This window comes from Camelus bactrianus, unplaced genomic scaffold, assembly GCF_048773025.1.
Source record: "Camelus bactrianus isolate YW-2024 breed Bactrian camel unplaced genomic scaffold, ASM4877302v1 HiC_scaffold_154, whole genome shotgun sequence".
Lineage (NCBI taxonomy): Eukaryota > Metazoa > Chordata > Mammalia > Artiodactyla > Camelidae > Camelus > Camelus bactrianus.
This window is the reverse complement of record NW_027413924.1, coordinates 324,035-351,630: the sequence shown is the minus strand read 5'-3', so window position 1 is coordinate 351,630 and position 27,596 is coordinate 324,035. Positions and strand designations below refer to the sequence as shown.

Genomic DNA, 27,596 nt, shown 5'->3' with positions numbered 1-27,596 from the left:
CTATATTTAGCTCATTGTTCCTGTTGTTGAATGCATAAATAATAAAGCTTTCACCTGTCCCCTTCAACACTTGGGACTGCTATTTTACATTCTTCCTATTTTTATTTTGAGCTGACATATTAGTACCAGAAAATGACAAATGTGCTTTGGGGCTAGATTCAGTATGTTTCGAAAGTTAACTTCATTTTGATACAACTCCCAAAATATGTAAATCAATTCCATTAACCATTTGAAAGACTGCCACTGAGGTATCAACGCAATGTCAATAATGGAGTTTTCAGACAAACCGTCCCACCATGTCTGTACAGAAAATTGAGCTAAACAAGAATCACATTTCTGTGAGTTATGTCTGTGAAATGTTGATTTATTGATGTCCATTTGGCAGAGTACTGGTGCAAATTTCGCTCATTCACTGACATGTGCTCAGAAAGATATATATGGACTCAACAAACCCTTGGCTTGGGACACTTGGTGAAGAGTGGTCTCTTACTTACAAAGACAGGAAGAGGCCTCACAAAACCTGGAAGGAGCAGAAAGAAATGTAGAGAATGGAAATTAGTGCAGGACCTGACCTCTGGTGAAGGAGCAGCCAAGGTGAAACTCTCGTTTACTTGGACACACACTCTCAGGTGGTCAGGAAACAAGGGATTGAAAGCACTGCGCTGCGTGTTAGAAGAGGGCACAGCAGATGCTTGGGTGACAAAACTCAAAGAAATCAGCACAAAATATCCCCACAGTTGATTCCCAGACCAAGATACGAGTGGCCAAATTTGAGCTAGCAGAAGCTGGGCAAGATGAGGGATATGGTTGTGGAAAATGGCACACACTGAATCTCAGTGATCTGGAGGGTGTATTGGATTGTGGTTGGTCCTATCAAGAGAGCAAACCGGCCTGGGTTACAAATGAGAAACCAACCAATCTGGCGTGCGAGTTTGTGTTTATCGAAATGTCCCATGGCCACATCCAATGCATCTGGAGATTCAGGGACCAATTGGTTATTTTACCAATCGAGCACGTGTGGGGCTCAGTCAGAGCCATCATGCATCAGGTCTGAGATTTCCAGGGGGCCTTGAGGTTGAACTCAGTGTCCAAAGCCATAGGATTTGCCAATTTCATAGGCAGGATTGGGATTTGCTTTCTGGGGTGGAGGGTCTCCCCCAAGTGTCTGGACTTGACTCTGGGTGAGTTGGTCAGTTGGACAGTGGCTCAGTGTGAGTCCATGTCCAGTGGAGGAGGTAGCGGGTTAGATCTAGAAGGACTCCTTCTGGGGCGGGAGGGCACACAATGGAGGCAGGAGGCCAAGTCCAGTTGACTGAGAACAGGTCATATCCTGCATTGTCCTGCAGGGCAAATGAAAGCGTCCAGTCTACAGAAGGTGGAAAGGTGGTCCATACAATGGTTCAGCTCAGAAGTCACATCCTCAAAGGAGCCTTCCCTGCCTGCACAGTCTAAAGGGACAGCCTCCTCCAAGCATATCTCCCCAGCAGACACCTGCTCCATTTCCTGCATAGCATTCAGGACTCGGGCCCCTGCTCCGCACCCACCCATGTTTCCGCTGCCTAGAGGGAAAGCCCTCACGGGAGCCATCAAGCCCTGCATGACCATGGCCCCACATCTCTGTCTCCCCTGCCACCACTGTCTCCACCTGGCCCTCTTCTCCTTCACTCCGGCACTCCTGAATCCCCCCAACCCTGTGTGCTCTCCAGAGCACGTGTCCCTCCTAACATGTTGTGTGCTCACTGTGTCTCACCCACTGCATGCCTCCCACCCAGGTCAATATCCAGCACACAGTAGGGCTCAGTAAGTAGAGAATGAAAGACTCTTACCATCACTGCTGGGAAGACTTTTCTCTGTGGCCTACAGTGATCACAGACACTTCACATATTCGCTGAGGTCCTACTGTGTGCTGGGCAGGTTCCAGATACCGGGCACAGCAGGTAGTGAAGCAGGCATGTCTCCATTCTCATGCAGCAGACAGCCTGGTGGGGGACACAGAGAAAATTAAGTAAAATATACACAATATCCGGAGGTGATATGTTCCATGGAGAAAAATAAGGTCAGGGAGGACATTTGAGCAGATTCCTGGAGGTGTTTAAGAAGCAGAGGGAGACAGTTCCTGGCTGAAAGATCAGCCAGCACAAAGGCCCTGAGGCCACAGTGGGATGCGCGTGGAGGGTCTTAGTTATCCATGTGAGTTCTTAGTCCTGCCTTGAATATGTATGTTGCTTTTAATTGTAAACCTAGATTTCAACTTTATAGCAAATTAACCTGCATCATCAATCTGCATAATTTAGCCAATTCTGTTTCAGGTGTTGTGGGCACAATTGCGGGCTAGTTACTTGGGTTGGTAAAGAACTACCCACGTCTGAGAAGGGTCTAGGAAAGTTTAATAGGGACACTGCTATAGGCAACATCAGGCCACACAGGCAAGAGGTGCCTACACGAGCGCCAAGGTTGAGTGTGTAGGGTCTGTTATTGGGGGTGTGCTGTGCACACAAGGAGGAGGGGGATGCATGATCAATTCATGCACAGGTACCTGGTTGGTTGTGAGATCTGTCAGGGGCTTCTCTGAACAACAGGCTTTACCACTTTGATAAGGGCAGGATGTGAGGCCTCTCTTCCTGGGGCAATGAGTTTACATAGGGTAAACACACAGCAAGAGAAGATGTTTTATAGCTTGTGGAAATGCAGGTGTGCAAAGGGTCCTGCAGTGTGGAGTGGGAGGTAAAGTGCCACTGGGCTCTAGGCACACAGAGAGCCCAGGGGTGAGGGTGTATGACTCTAAAGAGTGCCAGCTGGCTTCACACCAGGGACTTTATGTGGAAACAGGACAATCTAGGTTGTCAGCACGTGTCTACTCAGTGAGCTCCCTAAGCATAGCTCTGTCAGGCACCAGGTGGCTGTGAAATGAACATGAAGTTCCCCACCCTGAGGACCCCAATGAATGAACATCTTGACATCCTCAAGCCCCTTCCCCTGCACCACCGCCCCACCTCATCTGGGTCTCAGGCTCTGACCCTGACATCAGTGGCACCTTCGTTCCCTACATCCAGCTCTTCTGGACGTCTCTGTGATGAGCTGTTCCATGTCAGCGAGCCCCAAACTGAGCTCTGCCTTTACCCCATGAATGCTTCCTCCCTGTGAAGCCCCTTGTGAAGGAGCCACCACTAGCAGGATCCTTCAGCCCTGAGTGTCTGCCTTCCCCACCCCTCCGATTTCCCCCAGCACATGATCCCCTCTGGAGGTCCCTATTATCCTCTCCCTCCCAATTCAGTCTTGGGCTGCACAGCAAATCCCTCTTCACAATCTCCCACAAGACAGGTCCAGGTCCACTTGGGGACACTGAGGTGACACAGGCTGGTGTTGCTGGGAATGAAAAGCAAGATCCTGGAGCAGAGGAGAGGCAAGAGCTCCCAATCCACCAGAAAATAGGCTAAAGTGGGGGCAAGACACCCATAAAGGGTGAGGCAGGCATCACACTGCAGCCCCGCCCTCTGCTACCCCAGGATGCCCTGTGTTTCCTGCTTTGGCCTGGGGGAATTCCCCCCTTACTCTCTGTTAGAGGGGTGCCCATTCATTCATTCACAACCTCATTCACCATGTACATGGGTCCTGCTCAGTGCCAGGCCTCAGCTGAATGACAGCTCATCCTTGGGGACACAGCTCAGATCTCACCTCCTCAATGAAGCACTTCTGGATTCCCACCCCTCCTGAAGCTCCTCTGGCCTCAATTGGGACCACTAGGGCTGTGACCACACTCTGATTACCTCCCAAGTCTGTGATCTCTGTGAAAGCTCTGGGCCCAATGTGGAAAGAGACTCAGAAAAATGGGGCCAAAAGGGGCTAAGAAAAATGTTACTAGTTCTCTATTACAGAGAAGGGCACTGAGCAGAGAGAGGGCAGTGTCCAACCAAAGCTACAAAGCATGGTCTCAGTGAGCCCTCCCATGACCCTGTTACTAGTTCTCTGTTACAGATGAGGACACTGAGCCATAGAGATGGAGCAGAGCCCTGCTATAGCCTTGGCCCCACGGCCTGTGTCCTTTATGAGTAGCTCCATGCTGCCAGCAGGGGTGTGGGCCTGGAATGGAGGTTGAAAGCAGCCTGACCCCCAGGACCCCTTCATACACAAAGTCAGTCTCAGGAAACACCCCTCAAGACCTACTCTACACCCCTGGGATTGGGACCTGATTGCTGTTCCTGGAAGCTGGCTGGGCTTCCCTGTGAATTGCCCCAGGAGATGCTTGGGACAGCCACAGGGCCCCTGAGGCTCCCTGTCCCCAGATGAGCAGCTCTGGTCCCCTTGACTGTCCCTGGCAGAGGCCTGATGACATGAGGTGTTGGCCGGTTAGCCAGCTGTGGAGATGAGGAAACGGGGGCAACATGCATGTACATGCAGGGATCCAGGTATTCACTCAACAATCATTGATTCAGGCCTTGCCGTGTGGCTTGCCTGGGCCCAGGCCTGGGTGTCCAGCAGTGCATACAGTCAACCCCTTGAGCCTTCTGGGAAAGCAGTGCTCAGAGGAACTGGCCCTCAGTGCCCCCATCAGTGCCCATACCTGGGCCTCTCTGGGGGATTCTGAAATGTGGGATCATGACGGTCCTGGGAAAGGAGAGAGAATGTGGGCTGGGCGTCAGGTCTGCATCAGAACCTAATGATGCCCATAATGTTGTGTGACCTGGAAACTCCCTGACCTCTCTGTACCTGGCTATCCAGCCCTGACTCAGAGGACTGCTGTGCTTGGCACACAGTAGGACCTCAATCAGAGGAAATACCCAGCCCTTCCCCAGGAACCTCTCCTAATACATGCCCAAAGCTAAGCCCATGTGCCACACATCACCAGAGCTGATACTTGACAAACAGGGCAAGTGAAATCCAGCAACTCCTCCATCCTGCCTGAGGCCCTTCCCTCCTCAGTGACAGTGGCTCAGAGCAGGTCTCTGCATCCCAGAAGTCTGAACTGAGCCTTGTGACCTGGAGGAGTCCCTGTTCCACACAACTCTGTTTCCAGTTCCTTCCAACAAGACACAAGAGCACATGGTCAGTCTCTTAACTGCAAGGTACTCCCTTTGCAAATTCCCCCATCACATCCGGGCAAGAAGATGTGAGTTCCAGGGCACATGTACATCCAAATGATGACTTCAGGGAAATATCCCTGCCCACACTGCCCTCTTCAGCGCCCACCTTCTAAAAGAAGGGGTAGTGACCCACGGTTGTGCACAGTTTTATCAGAACAAAGCCCTCACCCACTCACCATTGGAAACACGTGAGAAGCAGAGATTCCCAAGTGCCTAGACCCCTGTCATCCAGAAAGCAGAGGTTAGGGTTACAGACAGAAGGGGAGAAAGTACTTTCAGACTATATATCTGATAAGGGGTTAACACCCAAAACATATAGAGAACTCTTACAATTCAACAGCAAAAAACAAGCAATCTGATTTAAAAAGTGGGCAGAGGAACTGAATAGACATTTTTCCAAAGAAGGCACACAGATGTCTAACAGGTACATGAAAAGGTGCTCAACATCACTCACCATCAGGGAAATGCAAATCAAAACCACAATGAGATATCCCCTCACACCTGTCAGGGTGGATGTCATCAAAATACAAGAGATAACAAGTGATGGTGGTGGTGCGAAGAAAAGGGAAACTTGTGCAACGTTGGTGGGAATTTAAATTGGTGCCACCACTCTGGAAAAGAGTAAGGAAGCTCTCCCAAAATTTAAAATTAAAACTTCCATATGATCCAGCAAGTCCAATGCTGGGAATATATCCAAAGGAATTGAAATCACTATGTCAATGAGATAACTGCACCCTCATGTTCACTGTATCATTATTTACAATAACCAAGATATGTAAATAACCTAAGTGTCTGTCAACAGATGAATGGATACAGAAAACGTGATGCATATGTATGTATATATAATGGAATCTTAATCAGACATTAAAAAAATGAATTCCTGCCATTTGTGACAACTTGGATGGACCTTCAGTGTATTATGCTAAGTGAAATAAATAAGACAGTGAAAGACAAATACCTATGATCTCATTTATATGTGGAATCTACAAAATAATCCGAAACCCATAGAAACAGAGATCAGGTTGGTGGTTGCCAGAGGTGAGTCAGGGGGTGATTGAAATTCGGGAAGATAATCAAAATGTACAAACTTCCACTTAGAAGATAAACAAGTCCTGGGGACATAGTGTACTGCAAGGTGACTGTAGTTAGCAACACTGCGCTGTGCATTTGATAGTTGTTAAGAGAGTACCTCTTAAAATTTCTGATCACAAGGAAAATAGTGTGTGACTATGGGTGATGACAGACATCAAGTAAATTTAATGCAGTGATCATTTCACAATATGCACATGTAATAAATCATTATGCTGCACACCTAAAGCCAACAAAGTTATGTGACAATTGTATCTCAGGAATACTTATCCCAGGAAGCGGGGGTGCAAGCCTGGACTACCTACTGCAGGAGCTGCCTTTGCCCTCCAACAGCAGAGGGTGGTAATTGTGACAGGGACTGTAGGTCCCTCAAAGCCTAGAATGATTGCTGTCTGGACCTTCACAGGGAGAGTGTGCAGACCCTGCCCTGGAAGACGGTGGTCATGGCAGCAACGACGGCCTGCCTCTGTGCAGGCTCAGCCCAGACAGCTCCTGTGCTCTGCTGTCACCGCATTTACTTCCCTCCCCACCCTCAGAGGGAGAGGCTTCAATGTTGCGATTTTACACATGAGAAAACTGAGGCTCATTTGCTTTGAATTATTGACCAAGTGGTGGGGGAAGTTTTGAACCCCAGTGTTCTGATTTCAAAGCCACATCTCAGCCCTGATTTTTAGAAGGTGGAGGTCCAGGCACTGGGGACCCTCCACCTTCCTCACTTGTAGTCTTACTCCAGGGCTGCCATCCCCGAGGCGTCTGGGTGAACACATTTAATCCGCTTACTCTGCACCAGCTGAGCCCTTGGCTGCCAGTCTGTTGTCGCTGCCTGACACCAGCTGAGTTTTACAAGTAAATCATTCAACCTGCCCTGCCAGCCCACCTGCCCTGCTATGTGGGGCAGACCCTTCCTAGCCTGGTCATTCTAAACCATTATCTCACACATTTGCACAACTGCATCGAAAGGGCCCTACTCCCTGTGTGGAGGTATCGACAAGGGGAAGGGAGGGGAGTTTGGGGTGACCGCTTACTGTGAAGGTGACACATGATAGGGACATGTTCATGTCCATAATGGCACTCAACTTGAAGCTAAGAACATGGTCACAGCGAGGGCTAAAAGCTGAGAGGCTACAAGGCTGCTGAGAAAGGGGCTTGAATATTGAATTGTAAATGTGTAATTTAATTTAAAATTTAGTACCCTGGGTGATAAGAATTTGCCCCTAAGGCCGGAATTGGCCGCCTGACCATTGGGAACCCCTCAATTCCAGGATGTAATATCTGAGCATGGAGGGGGCTTAAATTGGGGTGCTGTCCTCTCAGTCATGGTGCACCTGCCCACGTGTGCACCCATGAACTGCAGTGCTCACACATCAAGGCACCTCTCATGCCCTGCCAAGGAGGTCAGTGTCATAAGGAAAGGATGACAGACTGTGAGGTCACACGTGTGCCCCTGCAGGGGTGAATGTTGTATAGGGCATAGCCCCCCCACTCTCACCTCCAGGAGGGGTGGTGGAGGGAGCAGGACTACTGAGCCCCTAGGCTTAGCAAGCATCCTGGCTGAGGTTGGGGAGGCTGTCCACTCTGAAGTCATAGGTCAGATGGTAGATTGGAGTCCCACCCCCACAGCTCACCAGTGAGACCGTCTAGTCTGTTTTCTCTGTAAACTGGAACACAGTCACCCTCACCCTCAGAAATGGGGGCAGCCTGTGTAAATTACAACACAAAACCATGCGCTGTTTCAAGTGCCCGGGGTGTCCAGCCCCCCTAGGCCGGGCAGGTGGGAGAGGAGGTGTGTGGGTTAGCAGGTGTGACAGCAGAGCTGAGACTTGGCTGAGTGCATACACTCTAATATCCAGGAACTGCGAGCTACCACTAGCAAACCTGTTCATTGGGGCCATGTGTACTCTCCCTTGTCATTTACAATCCCCTGTTTGAACAGAGGCCTCTGGAGTCTATTAGCCACATTGTTGCCTGTCACCACACTGTTGCAGGTCCAGGGTCTCCATTTAGCCAGCTTGAAGGAATAGTCAAACTTTTTCTTAAAACCAGTGACAGAAAACCAAAGTGGCTTAAAGAAGCAAACAGGGCAGGAGAGAATGACTTAACTAACTGAGACATCCACAGGGAGATAGCTTCAGGAAGGGCTGTACCTGGTGCTCAGTGACATCAGCAGAAGTCATCCTTCCTCACCTCTGGGCTCTGCCACTGGTGCCATCTTCACATGGCTCTGCCTTTATGAGAGCAATATAGTCACCAACTGCCACAGGCTGACATCACCACCCCTCAACTCCCAACTGAAATAGAAATTTTCTGCTCCCAGGATTCCAGCAACTATGCCTGACCTCCTTGGAAACTGACTGGGCTGGTGCCCAGCCCTGAGCCAATCACAGTGGCCAGGGAGGATGGAAAATGCTGATTGGCCAGATAAAGGCCATGTGACCATCCTCTCCAGGAAACCTGTGAGCTGTTCACCTGTTTTCAGGTTGGGAGAGTGTGATGTCTCCCAGAGGATCCTGCTACTAGCACAAACTGCAGGTGGCACAATGAGCTGAAATGAGCCTGTCTGCTTGGTGACAAGTGACAGGTCACTTAGTGGTTCACTGCTCCAGGGAAGGAGGCATGTCCACACAGTATTGGGGCTTCAGAGCCAGATGTAGTAGAAAAGCCTCCCAGTCTCCCAAAAGGTGGGAAAGTGAGCAGTGACACAGGAAAGGCACTCCCCTCTGTGGCCCTTGGCTTTCTCCTTGTTACAGTGGAGAGTGCAGTGTTGCCCCTGACAGCTCACTTCCCTGCTGGGAGGCCTATGCAACAGGTGGAGAGTGCTTGGAAAAGCCCACTTATTCTGAGGAACTGTTATTGCTCCTGGTGGCATTATTATTTTCATGTCACTTGTGAGGTGGGACCTGAAGGGTCCCTGATCTGGGGGCACAGACACCCACAGAAACTTGGCCCACTATTACTGTTCATTCAACAATGACTTACCGAGCACCTACTGTGTGTCAGTTTCCCAGGGTAGAGCAGTGGTGTTGACAGCAAAAGCCCCTGCCTCACCTCATCTCTGCATCCCAGGTGGGGTCAACAGTGTGGGAGTTAATGAAGCAGAGGACGTGGCCGAAGCCTTGTGGGAACCCCTGGGTTTTTCTCTGTGCTGAGGGCACTAGCAGCACACCGATTTTGGGACTCAGTACCCGCAGGACCCAGCATGTTGGGTAAAGGAGAGGGGCATTTCTAAAAGCCCATCCTCACTAACCCAAGGCTCTGGAGGGCAGCTCCACTCTGCTCAAACCCAGGGGGCATCTTCCACCATTCTGATCACCCTCTGGTATTACTCCCCGCTCAGATGCACTTTTCCCTGTGGCAGCTACACTCAGAATATGTGTTTGTTTCTCTCCCATGTGGTTAAGTGGAGTTCAGATACATAATAGTGATGGAGTGGCTAAGCCTCTGGGCAGATTGCTGGGTGACCCGCGGAAATTGCTGCACATGATTAGCTCCCTTCTGCCAACCAAAGGGCCAGGCCCCAACACTGTTCTGTCTGTTCTAGCTCACTTAATCTGCACAGACACTCTGTGCAGGACCTCCTGTTATCCCCCATCTCTGCTGACTTTGGGTGGACAAAGCTTGGGTTTGAGAAAGTTGCCAAGGTCACATTGTTGACAAGTGGGGAGCTGGGGTTTTGCACCCTGGTCCCAGCAGTCTGGATCATGGAAAGGCCTGGGTGGGGCAGCTTATTGCCAAGGGAAGTCCTGCCCAAGCCTCTCCCATGAGAGCCCACCCAACAGCACATCTAGCAGAGTCAGCATTTCCTGGACCAGATGGACAGAACCTCAAAACTTCTTTGCAAACAGATTGTTTCCATGTTCTTTTTTCAAACACAGAAAGGCCACAGGCCAGGGAAGGAAAAGGCCAAGAGTTATTTCATTGGGGAGAGTGAAGGACAAGTGTGAAGACACACAGCACTCCCAGCAGACCTCTCGGCAGAGCCTGCCACTGGGTGAGCAGCTACCATGACTACCTACCATAAGCCTGTGAGGTTCATGCCTGTACAATCCTGCCTGTGAGAAGAGCAAAGTGAAGCTCAGAGAGGTGTGGGGACACTCCAAAGACAAACAGATAAGGTGGGATCATCACCACCATGCTGTGCTGGGACAGGCAGTCACCTGTCACACTGCTCATGCATGGCCTGCTGGGAGTAGTGAAGGCCTGACAGGAGCACAGGAACACTGTGGTGAAGGTGATATTTCTACCTGGGACAGCTGGTGCCGGGAACTCTAGCTGATTCTTCATTGTGCCTGCTTTGAGTGTCAGCATGTTGCAGCCTCATGTAGGGGAAGGGCTGTCTCCTTTCCACACCGGTGCACAAGGAAGAGCATGTACACACTGGCATCACCATAGATCACCGGCAGGATCAGGATCTGGAGCTCAGAGCAGAAACTGCCAACACCTCAGGAACTGGTGCAAGAGGAGGACCTGAGTGCCCCCTGAAACATGTCTAGTTTTAAAAACATACTTAATTAGGGGGAAGTGATAAACAGTTGATCCCTTCAAAATATTCGGTTATCCAAGGAACAACAGCACCTCAGCATTGTAAGAAGATTAAGTCAGTCATCAATAACCATCACTATATGTATGAGAAAACAGTGTTAGGAGATACAAAAGGGTCTCAGGATCATGCAGGTCAGAACTGAGAACCGTCCAAAGCATGTGCTGCATGATAGCCTCTCTAAGCTACCTGAGGCTTGGTCTGCTCCTGACACAGGGCAGATGGTTTTGAGAAAACCACACTCCTCAGGGGACCGCAGGGAGTTGAAAGAGTTGAGTTTGGGTTCCTGATCATCTTCTAAGTTTGGAATTTTGAGATTCTTCTGCACCTGTCCTTCCTCCAGAACAGAATCTGATTCAGGCGGGATTCCAAGGACTGAGGCATGTGCCAGGCAAGAGAGCAGGCATGGCTGAATGAGAGCATCGCCAGTGCCATCAACAAAGAGGCCAGGGCACTGAGATTTCCAGTGATTTAGCATCCTGGCTGGGAGGGGTCATGTGTTCTACAGTGAGTTCTGAGTATCCTGCACCGCCCTCGAAGACCTGCAGGGGGCGCGCGAAGCCAACGTGTCTTAGGTGGCGGTGCGCATACGCAGTCCGCATCAGCAACCAGCGTCTTCTCTGGGGGCGGAGCTTGTTTTCCTCAGGACTGAGAGGGCGGCGCCAGGGAGGCTCCGGCACAGCGCTGCCTGCGTGTTCTCGGGAGGAGGACGCTCCCCGCCCGCTGTCTGAAGATACGCCGGTTTCCCACGGCCTGAGCCCGCTTCCTGCCGGGGTGTGTGTGGACCTGACCGAGCTGGAGCCACGGCCGGCTGGTCAGGATGGGACGGGTGCGCTGGCGGGCCCGCTTCGAATATTCTCCTCGCCCGCCGGGAGCGGGTGAGTGTCCGCGCCCCTGGTCCTCACCGCCCGGGTCCCCCTCCCCCGTGTAATCGGAGGTGTGTACACAAAGGTTCAGGAGTGGGGACGCGGGTGTAATGGGAAAGGGGCTGAGAAAGTACTGAAAGAGTTAAAGAGAAGTGTGTAAAATCACATTATGTTAATTTTTATATTTTAAGTTTGTCAAAGTCAGAGTTTATCATGCTTTTAATTTCTTGTCTTTAAAGGAATGCAATCATTTATTTTATACTTAAAATATGATTCTCAGCTTACCTCGTTTTCAAGTCAAAATACTGCCACGGTTGACATTTTCTCATAATATAGTGACAATCTTAAACATGTGTGAATATAAACTCATTGAAAAAATCTTGCAGCATTCCATGCTGAGTAGTCTTGTTAAAAATAATATCCGGGCCATTACTAAATCATTACAAAAATATAATTTTTTTGAATCACTTTTAGAAGTTCCAGAAACAGTGGTATTTTTAAAACACCAACCACTGCATAGTGCTTAAGACCATTTAAGATGAAATATATTCAAACCTAAAACTTTAGAATACTCAAAAGGCAGGATAATATCTGCTTTTTCATTGCAAATACATGTTTTCTTCATAAGTGCAATATACGAAAGTATTCAGCTAAATTTTGTATATCTTTATTCAAAAGGTGAAATTAGAATAAAATCTCCTTATTTTTTATTTTAAGGCTAATTCCCATAAAAATTGGTATTTTTATCTGTAGGATCTTAATTGTCCATTCATTTGTTTTTTCTTTTGGTTTCTTTAACAGAGAGTGCATACTTGTGTCTTTTTAGAGTTTTTAATTCTGCTAACTTATTCCAAGAGACTTTCTGACACTGATAGTAAATAAGGGGAGTGGCCTTATAGTAACTGTGCATCTTTTATGTCAGCACAGTGCGCTTGCTGATATGATTTTACATTAGATTATAATATAATTATTTTATTTGATTTACATATATACTAATACATATTTTATATATGTACACACATATATGAATATCTACTAAATGCCATTAATTTGCATGGGGTGGTAGCTGATAACATGTGTTCTTTCTGACCACTGGCTATTCTTATGTGTGTCTAACGTACTTCTTAGAACAGATGCTAGAACATCACACCTCTCATTATACAGTATTTTAAAGGTTATATTTTATTTTACTTATTTTTAAACACTTTTTATTAGGTAATAGTCATTTTACAATGTTATGACAAATTCCACTGTAGAGCAAAATTTTTCAGTTATACCTGAACGTTCATATATTCATTGTCACATTTTTTTTTTTTTGCTGTGAATTACCACAAGATCTTGCATATATTTAAAATTCCACACATGAGTGATCTCATATGGTATTCCTCTTTCTGTTCTGCTCAACCTAGAATAACATTCTCCAGGAGCATCCATGTCTCTGCAAATGGCATTGTTGTCAGTTTTTGTGGCTGAATAGTATCCCATCATATAAATATCCCACGTCTTTATCCAGTCATCTGTTGAAGTACATTTTAGGCTGTTTCCATGTCTTAGCTGTTGTAAACAGTGTAGAGAAATCAGCTGAAAACCTTATGGGGGTTCCCTTGTAACTCACTCTTTGTTTTCCTCTTGCTTCCTTTAGGATCATTTCTTTATCCTTGATTCTGGCTATCTTGATTAGGATGTGCCTTGGTGTGGGTCTGTTTGAGTTCTTATTTTTTGGGACCCTCTGAGCCTCCTGTGCTTGGATATGATTCCTTCTTTAGGTTTGGGAAGTTTTCAGTCATGAGTCCTTTCCATACCTTTTCAATCCCCTTTGTTCTTTTTCCCCTTCTGGAACTCCTATTATGCATAGATTGGCACACTTTATATTACCCCATAGGTCCCGTATATTGTTTTCATTGTTTTTTATTTGTTTTTCTCTCAGCTGTTCTGATTGGGTGCTTTCTGTTGTCCTGTCTTCTAGATCACATATTTGTTCTTCTGTATTTTCTAGTCTGCTTTGCACAGCCTTTAGGTCAGCTCTCATCTCAGCCAATGAGTTTACTAATTCTACTTGGTTCTTCTCTATAGTTTCTATTTCATTTTTGACATATTTTATATCCCTAAACCCTATTTCTTTTAGTTCCTTCAGTACTTTGATCACTCTTTTTTTGAAACCATGATCTAGTAGGCCATCAATGTCTATTTCTTTGATCATGCTTTCAGGGAACTTCTCTTGATCATTTAATTGGGAGTGGTTTCTCTGCTTCTTCATATTGCTCATATCTCTCTGGCACCGTGGCTTAAGGATATCAGTTATGTACTTAACCTGGAGATGGTGTGCCCTTAATGATTTTATTGACAGGTCTTTGTGTCTTTGCCTTGCTTCACGAACTCAGCTTGCTGTTTCATAGGCCTTCTGTTGATGCCCTCATCTGTGCTGCTCTCAGTGGCTGTTGGCTAGCAGATTGTGCCCCCTCCTAACACTAGGTCAGGAGCTGAGCTCTTACCCAGTGGGCGGGCAGGTCACTCCCCCTCCTGATGCCACAGTCAGATTCTGTGCTCAGGGGGAGGCAGGAGGGCAGATCACACCCCATCCCAGCAGCGTGGTCAAGTGCTGTGTTCCTGCCAGGATGGTGGGTGGCTGCCCACCTGCCCTCTCCTGGTGCTGGTCACTCTGCTGCTCTGTGCAGCTGCCTGCTCTGCCTCAGGTAAGCGGTCTGTAGGTGGGCTCTGGGAAGACCGCGGAACAGCCCCACCTACACTCTGAGCCAAATCTGAGCTCCTTGTTTCCCTTGGCAGCACAAGTTCTCTGAGGTGTCAGGGTAGACAGATCCTCCCTGCCTCGGGCTATAAACAAGTCTCAGTCCTGCCTAGGAGGTTGTGGAGCCCCCACATGCAGTTTCAGGTCTCAGCCCTGCCCCCACCCAGGCACTATGAACAGGAGATGGTAGCTGTGACTGAGCTTTGCCTCTCTTCTTGCGAGATGTGCCAGTAATGGCACAGGTCTGAGGAGACAAAGGCTACAGCACCCCTCCCCCAGGGCACATGCCTGTTTATAGTTTTGTTACCTTTTGAGTTAAAATTTACCTGACAATGAAATGTATAAATTAGGCTTCTGAGGTTCATCCTTGTATCAGTAGTTGATTCTTTTTTATTGTTGAATAGTATTCCATTGTTTGAATATACTATCATTTGTTTTATCCATTCTCCTACTGATAAATATTTAGGCTTTGGGTATCTTTTTTTGCAAGCAAACATTTTTTTAAAAAATGCAAATATAATATACATGCTTAAATGTGAACACATCTTAAGTATGCAGCTCAGTGATTTTTCACAATGTAAACACATCTATGTAATCTTCATCCAGTCAAGAAACAGAACATTGCTGTTCCACTTTGGATTTCTTCCCAGATACTACGACACACCTTTGATGGACTCAACATCATATATTCAGCCACCATGGATTGGCTTTTTTCCTTTTGAAATTTTTGGTCCCGTACTTTCCACTCAACATTATGTAAGATTCATCCACTAGTGTTTTCTGTAAACTAGTATATTTATTTTTATTGCTTAAAGTATACAACTTGTATGCATGTGCCACCACTTATGGTTATGTATTTATTGTTTACAGGTGTTTGGGTCATTTTCTATTTGGGGCTATAAGAAAAAATGATTATGAGAATTTTCTGGATGTCCTTTGGTGCTCAGATGTAGAAGTTTCTGAAGGGTACACACATGGGTTACCCTTGGTAATAGGGGGTGTGTGTGTGTATGTATGTGTATGTGTGTGTGTGTACATATATATACACACATATACATATATAACTTTCATTCAAAAAGCCTATTTCCAAAGTATTTGTAAGAATTTATATTCCCACTTGCCATGTGTAAGAGTCCCCATTGCTTGTTGCCCTCACCAATGCTTCGTATCACTTAACAACTAACTATTCTAGTGGATGTCTAATGGTGTTCCAAGTGTGGTTTTAGTACATATTTCCATTATTACTAAAGAGGTCAGCCTCTTTCCATAGCTTATTTGGATTTTTTTTTTTTTGAAGCAAGTGTTCAATTTGTTTGCACATTTTAATATTGAGGTTCTGCTTTTTCTCCACTGGTTTTTGTTCTTTATATGCCCTAGATACAAGTCTTTTTTTGGATATAGGTATAGCAAATATATTTTCCCACCATGTGGCTTAGCTTTTCACTTTCTTAATGGTATCTCTTGATAAAAATAATTCTTAATTTTACTGAAGTCCAACTTAAAATTCTTCTTTTATGTTTAGTGCTGTATCCTGTTTAAGAACTCTTTGCCACTTTAAAGTCATTAAAATATCTCCTACATTATTTTCTAGATGCTTTATTTTTGTGCAGGATTAGGTTATTTATTTTAATGGAGGTACTGGGAGTTGAACCCAAGACCTTATGCATGCTAAGCACACATTCCACCTGAGCTTTACCCTCCCCCAGATGCTTTGCTTTATGTTTCAAATTTATTAGATTTATACTCTATCTAAAATTACTGTTCATGTATGGTACAGGGTTTAATTCAATACTGTTCCATTTGTCTATATGTCTAACTTTAGGTAGTTATCACATAGACTTAATATTGTTTTATAATAAGTACTTTAAGATTGTTCTTTAATATCATCTTGGCTATTGTTGGCCCTTCACGCTTCTCTATGTATTTAGAATCAGCTTGTCAAGTTCTACAAAAAAACAGTAACAACAATTAACTTTTGGGGATTTTGATGTGCACATATAAATCTTCGGATCAGTTGAAGGGGAACTGACATCTTTAAAATGTCGAGCCCTCCAATCCATAAATTTGGATTATCTCCGTTATTTTTATCACTGCTGTAACAAATTATCACAAATTTTGCAGCTTAAAGCAACACAAACTTATTATTTTATGGTTCTGTAGGTCAAGTCAGGAACAGGTATCACTTGGCTAAAAGTCAAGATGTCAGCAGCGCTATGCCCTTCTGTGGGTCAAAGGAAGAATATATTTCCTTGTCTTTTCCAGCTTCTAGAGTTCACCCACACTTCTTTACCCATGGCCCTTCCTCTATCTTCAAATCTAAAAGCTTTACAGCTTTCTAATCCTTCTTCCAAAGTCATATCTTTCTGACCAGAGCTGGGAAAGCTTTTCAATTTTTAAGGAATCCTGTTGTTAGACTAGGCCCATGTAGATAATCCAGGATAATCTCCCTGTCTCAGAGTCCTTAACCTGATACATCTGCAAAATCCCCTTTGCCATGTAAAATAACATATTCACAGATTTCAGGATTAGAGCATGCATATAGTTAGGGGTCAATGTGGTGCACTATTCTGTTTATCAAACTGTTTAACATTTGACGCTTTCTGACAAACGTACAAGATAGAAGATCCTGATCATGTTTAGAATGCTTCCTCTGCAAAATATTGGGCACTGAGTTTATTTGAAAGGACTGAAAATAATACTACCACAGGAATGGTTTCCTAATTCTACTGACATTTACTTACTTTATACTTAAATACGCAAAATGGTCAGCCAGGAGTGGGATCTTTGCAAATAAAATAAAAGTATAATTCAAGCATTTATCACTGAATTTACTAGCTAATTCTATTTTAGAAACAGACAGAAAATAAAACAGTTTAGAGTAAGTCTGCTTACTTATATATTAAGTGAAAATAAAGATTTAAAAGCATGTCTGAATATGGGATAAAGTGAGCATCATAAAATGTAATGTTAATATTTCGTATCTGCAAATCTCAAACTCCCAATTTAAAAACAAGTTCATACTGTATAGCACAGGGAATTATATCCAATACGGTTTTGTAGTAACTTATGGTGAAAAAGTATGTAAATGAATAAATGTAAGTTCATGTATGACTGAAGCATTGTGCTGTACACCAGAAATTGACACAACATTTTAAACTGACTATATATATATATATATATATATATATATATATATATATATATATATATATATGAAAGGACTATATATTCCAGGAAAAAAATTAGATTGATAACCAACAAAAAATCTGTCAGTAATATAATGCTAGAAACACTGAGACACAAAACAAAATCTCAGGCATACACCTGTTTATAGAGTCATAGAAAAAATAGTGCCTATGCAATTCCCTGATATGTATGAGAAATTAGGAAAGGCAATATAAAAGTTCAAAATGCTTTGCTATGTAAGAGTTTCAAGATGACTCAGACATAAACTTAAGTGGTCAAAATGTTTATATAATTAATGATAACTTAAAGTAATTGAGGACATCATTTTGAATGAGATAAAGATAGCTGCTCAATTTTCATATTACTAAGGAAGTCATTTGTTTGCTGTATGTTCATATTATTTTTATATGTACTTATATTTTATAAAGACATCAACTTAGATCCTGGCTGATAACTGACAGTGGAGCAACTGATTGATATAAATGGGTATCATAGGCTTATCAGATTTCATATGCTTTAAATATACATTAATTATTAGCTGTCAGGAAGAGTTCAATTTTCATTTATTCTAACATAGCTGTGTCACAGGCAGGTTACTCTGTATTTACAATGGAGGATCATGATAGATATAAAGATATCAAGCCTTATTGATCTTCATAGGGGTGCTTTTATAAGAAAAGGAGAATAAAATAGGAAAAATCTAAAATACTCCTTTTTTTACAGTGTTCTAACAGTTTTATCTTGATTTTTATTTTTTTACTGAGTTATAGTCCGTTTACAATGTTGTGTCAATTTCTGGTGTACAGCACAATTTTTCAGTCCTTTATGAATATACGTATATTTGTTTTCATATTTTTTCACCATGAGCTACTACAAAATCTTGAATATATTTCCCTGTGCTATACAGTATAAACTTGTTTATCTATTCTATATATACTGTGAGTATTTACAAATCTTGAACTTCCAGTCTGTCCCTACTCACACACCTCCCCCCTGTAAAATACTATTAAATCAACATATATTTATGAAGAACTATGAAAAATGGGAAACTGTAAGTTGTTTCTTTAAATTGGAGCAAAGAGAACTCCTTTAACTGGGAAAATAGTTAAAATCTGGCAAGTTTTATAATTTCATGTTCACCCCTGACAGCTTTTCTTTCCTCCTTTCTCCTTCAATCTTTTTTGGGCCTTCTAAAGGATAAATTAAAAAAAAGAAAAAAAAAAAGAAAATTAAGAAACAACTTTGCATCTAAAATAACCTCCTAACTGGAAAGATTGTATACTTTGTGAAAAATTTACAGCTGCCTACTTATGATCTATGTCTCTGTCCACACTGCCTTACTTGTTAGGAAGGGTCTTAAAAAAAAAAAAGTAAAGAAAAATAGCAAATTATAATGGCTTTTACATTTTAAATTCTTTTCTATGAGTTTACAATCTGCTCTATCATGAGTTATTAAGATAAACATTATCAGCTATACTCTACTTTCCTATCATGCACATTGTGACTCTGAGAAGCACGCACGCTCTAACTTACAATCTGCAGGTGGTGTACAGGTTAATGCAGTTCTTTTGACAATATATGGTTTTGTAGTCTAGTTGTCAAACTACTACATAATGGAAAAGATGTAGAACTACTGGTACCACTGCCCTCGGTCTCTGTCACTTACCTTAAACATACCTGGAAAAGTAGATTCAAAAACTCATTGGCAAGAACATTTTTCACACTCCAGATCTGATATTCCTCTAGAGTTAAGATGGCCATTCTGAAAGAGAAACAATGTTTAAGAATATCTTAAATCTTCATTTTCTTATATTATTTGAATAAAATCTGTTTTATTAAACTTGCAACGGTCATTTGTCTGAAAGAAAACTAATGATTTAATGTAGATGCTATGTGTTCATCTAAAAGTAGGCCAGCAAAAATAAGTTCAAAAGTAACCAAACTCTGAAGTATTGAGTCATAACGTGGGCAATTTATCACCAAAAATCTTCCTCCAGTAAGACCTGGGAAATAACTCACAGTATCTTCTGGTTCAAGGTGAAGTTTACTAACAGAACCAACAAAAGGTTCTGGGTAGAGAAAAAGGACTATTTACTAACTTTGAAATCATCTTTCCAAACTCTCTGGATTATGCCCATTGACCCTAATAATTTTCTAAGATCTTCTTTAAAACACCTGGCAATATCATTAGACTTCTTAAGAGACTTAAAAGAACTAAATATATATAATAAATGAGTATCTATATTAACATTTCCTCAAAATAAAATTTAGCATTACTTTCACAAGTTGAGTAAAGTGGTATTTTTTTGTTTTTGGTGTCATAGTGTACCAAAAATTACATTTAAGTACAGTAGACATATTTCTTGGGAGGCAAAAATATAACCAAATGCTTCTTACTTCATGTTTTGAACAATCACCTTAACAATCCTAGATGAATAATAATGTTCTTAGCTTTTATTACTTAATTATATTATTATTATCTAACGTTTTATTATTTAATGATACTTAGTAATATTTATTATTAATCATATTCATGTATTCATTCAATATATAATACCATTTATTATAAGAAAAGATTTTAAAGCACTGTGGTGGTAATTATTGACTTTCAGGATGCAACTTCCATTAAAGTATATTAATACCAATGTAATGATACAAAATAATGGGTAATATTGTCACAGTTTAGTCACCAGTGACTATGGGTAATAGGTTTGGTTGAAAGGTCCAAATTCTATTCTAAATTTTTACCATTTCATTGTTATGGTTACACGGAGATGGAGCAGCTAAATGATCTTTTTTTTAATGTTCAAAGTACAGCCATAAGAAGAAGCTCAGTCTTACATAAAAATAGACAGCAATGATAACCCCATACTTATCAAACACCCAGAAAAAAGGCAATGGAAATTGTATCTCTTCATAGGTATTTCCTAAAAGAAACTTTCCTATATTTCTGTTTTCATATATACCAAATAGAAATGGCTACCTTACTTTGGGCAGAAAAGTAAATGAAGACGGTTATCTGAATTGCCAAACAAAGATCAAGCCCTGAAAATTAATTTCTACTATTTATTTCTTTTGATTGTCAGTTAATAAGACTATGATGATTTCTTCTGGATTTGTGATTAAAAAAAAAATGTTACTTATTTTTCTAAGCCTGTATAAGAACACTATGGTCTACATCCTACCATCTACTACTTGGTACATGTCAAGATTTGAATAGAAAGGGTCAAATTAAGTCATATGTGTCTCACATATATGGATTATCTTCAGTTTCACAGGGATACATAGACATTAAGGCAAACCTATTATAATATCTTCAATAAATGTTGTGAAACTGAAAAAATTCAAGGCCTTATTCTTTGTAAAGTACATGCTTGTTTCTGCTATTATACACTTATTCTGGCTGCTATTAAAGAACTTAGGACAGACCCTCACCAATATTATTGAAAAAAAAATTTTAAACTATATACACCACCCAGATTGAGATAAAAAATAATTTCCATCATCCCAGATATCCTATGGTCCTTCCCAGTTAAATCACCCATCTCCTAAATCACTATTGTAACACTTATTAACATTAGTTCTGTCTCTGTTCTAGAACTTCATATAAATTGAATTGTACAATGTGTTCTTTTATTCTGTGGCTTCTTTTGCTCAATATAAGCTTTGTTTTACCATAATGTATTAAAATGGGAGAAGTAAAGATTATAAATTACAGATGGCAAGGGCTGTCTCTACTTAATTTTTATAAAATGCCTAGCTTATAAAATATAATGTTTTTATGTAAATAACACTTAATGGAGTTGTTTAAAGGTGGAATGGGCTTTCTTTAGGGACAACTTGGAGGTATTGTAACCACAGGTCCAAATAAGCATTTAGCAGGGATGATGTAGAAGAGATTCAATTATGTATATGTAAGGTATGTATACCAATTCAGAATATAATGTATTTTTAGAAAAGAACAAATTAGTCTCTGCTAGACTCACCTTTGTGGTGTCATGTGCATTCTATCTGTCTTCTACAATGTTGGATACATCCACATGTAATTCCTTTAAAACCAGAAACCCAAGTCAGTAGTTAGGAAAGAGAAGGTATTGTTTTTATTAGCCAGTAGCTGAAGTATAAAGTATTTTGTCAAGTTTTTTTTTTTAATTACAGAAATAGATTGTTTACCTTAATGATTATACAATTTTCCAGTGGTTTCATTTTTTTTTACATAATACATTCAGTTTATTAAATTTTCTAAGGCAAATTCTCTTCCTAATTTTGCATCTTTGGCTATGAATATTTTGAGTAGCATAATATAGAACCTGGAAGTAGTAAGAAATCTTTTTCTCAACCTCTTTTAAAAAATTCTTCACTCTATGTTCCTGTTGGAAGTTTACATGCAAGAAGATGTATACAATCAGACTTTACCAGGGTATCATCGGTGCAGTTGTCCTTCCAGACCTCTAAATGTGCAACCACGTGTCTCTCAGTTCAACCCTAGAAAGAACTCCGTCACCGTCAACATCAAATACCTTGAAGCAAACTAAAGAAAAGAAACTCTTATGGAGGGAAATTACTTTCATATTCTGAAGTATAATACATTTTATTACAAGCTGCCCTAGTAAAATTACTTAGTTCCTCAAACAACTACATTCTGGATTAAGTTCTTATTTGGAGGACACTGTGTCCTTAAAGTCCTTTGAACTTGTAGGCATTCCTGTACACTTCACAAGTCTCTCTCCTTATATCATTAGCCAGCTTAGAGAACTCTATCATTCACCTAAATCTAAAGTTAAATTTCTTGCAAACTGAAAAAGGGCCTAGTTACTATACAATATCTCACAGATTTTGAGAAGGTAATTCAAGCTTTTAAATTAATTTCTACTATTTAAAACTGATCACTTCAGAGTTGATTCTTACAATCCTGAAAATATTCCATCTACATTAAGAATCAACAAAAAGCTGGTACAGTCAGCCCCCTGTATCCATTGGTTCTGCATTCACAGGTATAAAGAGTAGATCAAAAAATATATATATATAAAATATATATATATATAACTTTCCCAGAAAGTTCTCAAAAGCAAAACTTGAATTTGCTATTCACTGACAACTATTTACATATCATTTACATTTTATTTACAAACAATTACATTATATTAGGTATTACAAGTAACCTAGAGATGATTTAAAGTATACAGGAGGATGTGCATAGGTTATATGCAAATACTATGCCATTTTACATAAGGACTTGAACATCCATGTATTTGGTATCTGAGGGGGTCTCAGAACCAATACTCAGCAGATAATGAGAGATGACTGTATAAAGATTTTGCCTCTCCAATGTAATTAATGTGCACCCAATATTTTTGCCTAAGAACAATTTGAAATATTCAATGAAGTTTATATACAACAAGCTGAAAATCCGAAATATCAGCACTTTGCTAATTAACATCAATATCAGCAAAATTGCTAGTTAGTCTAGTTGGTTAACTTCCACTAGTCCACTGGCAAAAAATAAATTTAAAGAAAAATTTAAGACAATAATTAACCTAAATTGAGGAACAAAGGCTTCAGCCTCTTTACTACCAGAACTTTAATGTGAACAAATAATCTATCACAAAGCCAGGTTAGATTAATGGTATTCTATCAGGGAAGATAAAAAAAATCTAAATTTTTAAGATTAAATAATTATCTACTTCACACACCAGTGTAATAATTATGCTATTAAATTAACACAGTGCATCACAGTACAACATTACTAAAGAATATTGAACTATTAAGTATCATACCCAAAATATGCTGTATTTGTGAAGATGTATTTTAGAAAGATGCAGTGATAATGACCCTAGTGAATATATAAGAATTAGGTTCCAATTAAATGTAAACTGCTGCATTTTCCTAACCAAATATGGTTAAGATTTATTAATGTAATATGCTTATAAATTATGCTATAATATTTTAGCTAGGTTTAAAAGATAAATTTAGTATTTAATAAAATTGTTTTATCATAAATTTAATTTTGCTAATAAAATATCAATATACACAGTGATAGAAAATAAGTTGGAATTCAAGTTAAGCAAGACAAATTTTCTATATAGACTACCAGAAAATAATTTCTATATGCTTAACATTTTAAAACACATCATGACTGATGTAGTTCATTTGTCATGAATTGTACATTCATCTGGAAATTCAACCATTATTAATAACAAAGATCTTAAATTACTCCACAGTAAAAAAGAATAGATGATTTAACCTTTACACTGACCTCAGTAAAACCTCAGCAAGAGACTGCTATTTGCCAAAGGGATGAAAATTCAAGCTTTAATCAGATGATTTTTTACATGAATGGATGCTAATTTTTTTCTCTGTATAGCTTCCAAATTTTGTGATGTTTAACACACTTACATTTCTGTCTTTCAGCCAGAGGTCCTCTGCAACAAGCTGATAACCCACAGAATATCTCCTTAAAATCTATGTGGCTGTCATGATTTTCACCAAAATGATTAAATAAACCTGTAAAATAGGAACACAGAATAAATCACAGCCAACAAACTTCCTGTTAATAATGACATGCTTATGAAAGGAGGCATGACTTACATAAGCTGACGTAGTTTTTAAAAGTTATCAGTAGATACCACTGTCTTAGGAAGTTTTTTTTTTCCTCCCCTGGCATAATTATAACCAAAATTGAACTTCCTAGAAGAAAATACTATCATTTAGTGTTTGGTTTTGTCTGCCTACCTGTCTCTATCTTATATTAATTCCAAAAGTCAAAAGTGATTGTAGAATGTAAAAAATAAAAATATATTTCAAAAATTTAACTGGAAAAAAGCCAGAGACCACAATTATCCTAATATGGAAAGACTAAGAAGAAAAAGGAAAAAAGAAGAAGAAAAATTGAACTCTATCAAAGATATACTGTGTTGTTATTAACAAGCTTCATACAGCTCCTTCATGAAGCAAAGAAAACTAACACACTATATTATAAGAGAAAGAAATTCTGTACTGCAGTCTTCATTGTGCCACTTAATCTGTATAAATAAATATATTAAATTTCAGAAATAAAGGGCAATTTATAATCTAATCCTGTGGTTTTTAAACTTTTCATAAAAAATAAATGGAATCATTTTGTTTTCAAATGAAATGATTTCTCAATCTCTAATTCTAAAAAGGTAAAAAAAATACTGCACTGCTGAATGCACAGTGGAAGCCCTGTCTGTTCTAGCTCCCCTAACAAATATTTCTAAAACTTACTAGAAACCTGAAGAATACAGACTGTCTATTTCAAGACTCTAATTCTGTGCCCTGAAAGAGCAGAAAATTGAAGCTAAGAAGTAATTAAATGACTTGCTAAAAGTAAGAAATTTTTTTAAAAAGGTCTGAATCAGAAGCAGAACCCAAGCTTTCAGATTTCCAATACAGTTTTTGTGATTATCACCCACAACTACTCTTTGTAAACCTCATTTAATATATATATATATATAGTAGTGAAAATTTTAGAGCTAAGTGAGGACCTTAGAGATGGTCTAGTCCAGTGGTTTCTTAATTTTTCAAAGTTGGGGGAAGGATACAGCAGTGGAACCTTCTTCTATATAAAAGATATACAATAGACACTCCTCAGCTGAGGAAGAGGTGGGGTCATGTGTGGAAGCTAGAGCTTTGCCTATTCAGTGTCCACCACCCTGACCCTGCACCAGATGCTGAGGCACCTCACTGGAGCACAGTTTCATAATGATCGTCTTGGTCAAACTGATTTTATATATGAGAATATTCAGGTGCAGAAAGGTAAACCGACTTACGCAAGGCTCCAAAGGTGGAACAAGGCTCACGTGTTTAGAAAAGAACATTTGTAGAAAATAGAAGGATTCCCACCTTCAGTCAGGGATGGACGAATTGGTGGTGAAGCCAATGGGCCAAATGTCTCTAAATCAAATCATCCAGTTCGGGATTGAGCCCTCAGCAACCAATAGCATTTCTCCAGATGAATGATGTCTGATTCTTGCACTAACAATCAAATCAAACAAGATTATAAAATCTCACTCTTCTCTTCTGGACAATTAATTAGTTCATCCTGATAATGTAACTTCTAAAGATACAATTTAATTTCCCAGTTAAACTGTTAAAAACCTACCTAAAACAAAAACTCTGAAAGACAGATATATTGTATCTAAAGTGGCATGTAAATTAAATTCAAATTAACATAAAAGAGGCTTTAAAATGGGAAAAAAATTTGCAATTTCCCATTAAGCAGGCTGTTTAATTCCATCATGTAAAATAATAAACTAAGATATTTATTTTTTGCTTCCCACACTTTTATCTGTATTCACTTTGGTGATTTTAATCTCTATCTTGGATTTGAAAATTCTTGATCATAGTCTCTCCTGGCTACACAGGTAACACACTAATAGCCGAATCTATGTTTGAGTTATCCTGTCACTATGGTAACCACTTACACATTTAATACTTATTAAATAAATGTACAAATGGGATAGACCTAAGCTTCTTCTTGGCCGTAAAATTCTTACTACCCCTCCTATAAAGGCAAGAGCCTCCTCTGTAGGACAGAGTGTAAATGTATCTCCTGAGAAGGATTCCCCAACAAGGGCTGTCTTTACAGCATGCTTTTAGATAAGATGTTATTGTGGGACATTTCAATAAAAGGATGAAGGACCTAAGCTTCCCAGTATGGTGGGAGTTGTGATGGGCATGGGAGGATGCTCACTTGGGAGGATGAGATGTTAAAGACACTAACAGTGAAAAGGACAGGGCAAGATGAAGGGCGATTGGGAAACAGGACCACAGAGATGTGACATCTACTTCACACTGTCATCTAAGTGATACCTACTTGAAAGAAACATTTCTAAAGTTAAATTCTATAATGGGGGTTATTTAAATGAAGCACACATATACTCAATGAGTAGATCACATAATTTTTAGAGATTCAGAGTACTTTTTACATCAATAACTAGTATTTATAAATTCCTGTGTGCTAAATAAGTATATGGAATTATTTTCATTTTGCTTTTAGACTTACTACAGCTTAACCTATTCACTGCACTGATACAGAGTAATTTTTCTAATGAATAAAAATGATAATATACAACCTTGTTAAAGATTCTTTAATTTCTCCATCACCAGATTTATGAACATTTAGGCCTATTTGTCAGGCCCCATTTCTTACCAGCTTTTTCACCAACACCTTACATTTAGGTTATATTGCATTACCCAGAGGTCGGGAAATGTTCTTTCGCACATCCATGTCTTTATTAGGTCCTGTGTCCTCTGAGGAGAAACATTCTCCCCAATTTCACATCCTTCCATTTTACAGCCTAACCACTAATCCTTCTGTGAACACCTTCTAATGCTTTCCAACCTCACCAGCTACACCAGGGTTTTAACTTCTCTCTTCCGCAACTGTCCTCCACTGTATATAGTATCCAATATTCAAGTGAAGTATGAGTCCTCGTTTACAGGTCTGTGGCCTCCCTAGATTATAAAGTATTTGGATTCAGAAACCTTGTCCTTTTATCACTGTAGCAGCTAGAATTCATTTCATAGGACCTGATACATAGTAACCACCCAATAAATACTTGCTGAATGAATGAATGAATGAATGAATGAATAGCCAAGGCAATCTTCACAGCCAAGGCTTCCCCATTCTAGCTCAGTATTCTTTCTTTTTTCTTTTTTTTAGGTTTAAAGTTTTAACATTTTTTATTGATTTGTAATCATTTTACAATGTTGTGTCAAATTCCAGTGTTCAGCACAATTTTTCAGTTATTCATGGACATATACACACTCATAGTCACATTTTTTTCTGAGTTATCATAACATTTTGCGTATATTTCCCTGTGCTATACTGTGTAGTCTATTCTACAATTTTGAAATCCCAGTCTATCCCGTCCCACCCTCCACCCCCCTGGTAACCACAAGTCTGTATTCTCTGTCTGTGAGTCTATTTCTGTCCTTTATTTACCCTTTTTTTTGTTTGTTTGTTTTTGTTTTTGTTTTTGTTTTTTAGATTCCACATATGAGCGATCTCATATGGTATTTTTCTTTCTCTTTCTGTCTTACTTCACTTAGAATGACATTCTCCAGGA

At 40.7% G+C, this 27,596-nt stretch overlaps 1 long non-coding RNA gene across 1 annotated transcript in view; it reads left to right on the top strand.

The window, feature by feature from the left end:
• The first annotated feature begins 9,845 nt into the window (after positions 1-9,845).
• Positions 9,846-27,596, top strand: part of LOC141576653 (uncharacterized) — a 37,144-nt gene continuing 19,393 nt past the window's right edge. The window contains exon 1 of the long non-coding RNA XR_012505070.1: positions 9,846-11,585. This is a non-coding gene — a long non-coding RNA (uncharacterized LOC141576653). The remainder of the gene's footprint in view (positions 11,586-27,596) is intronic.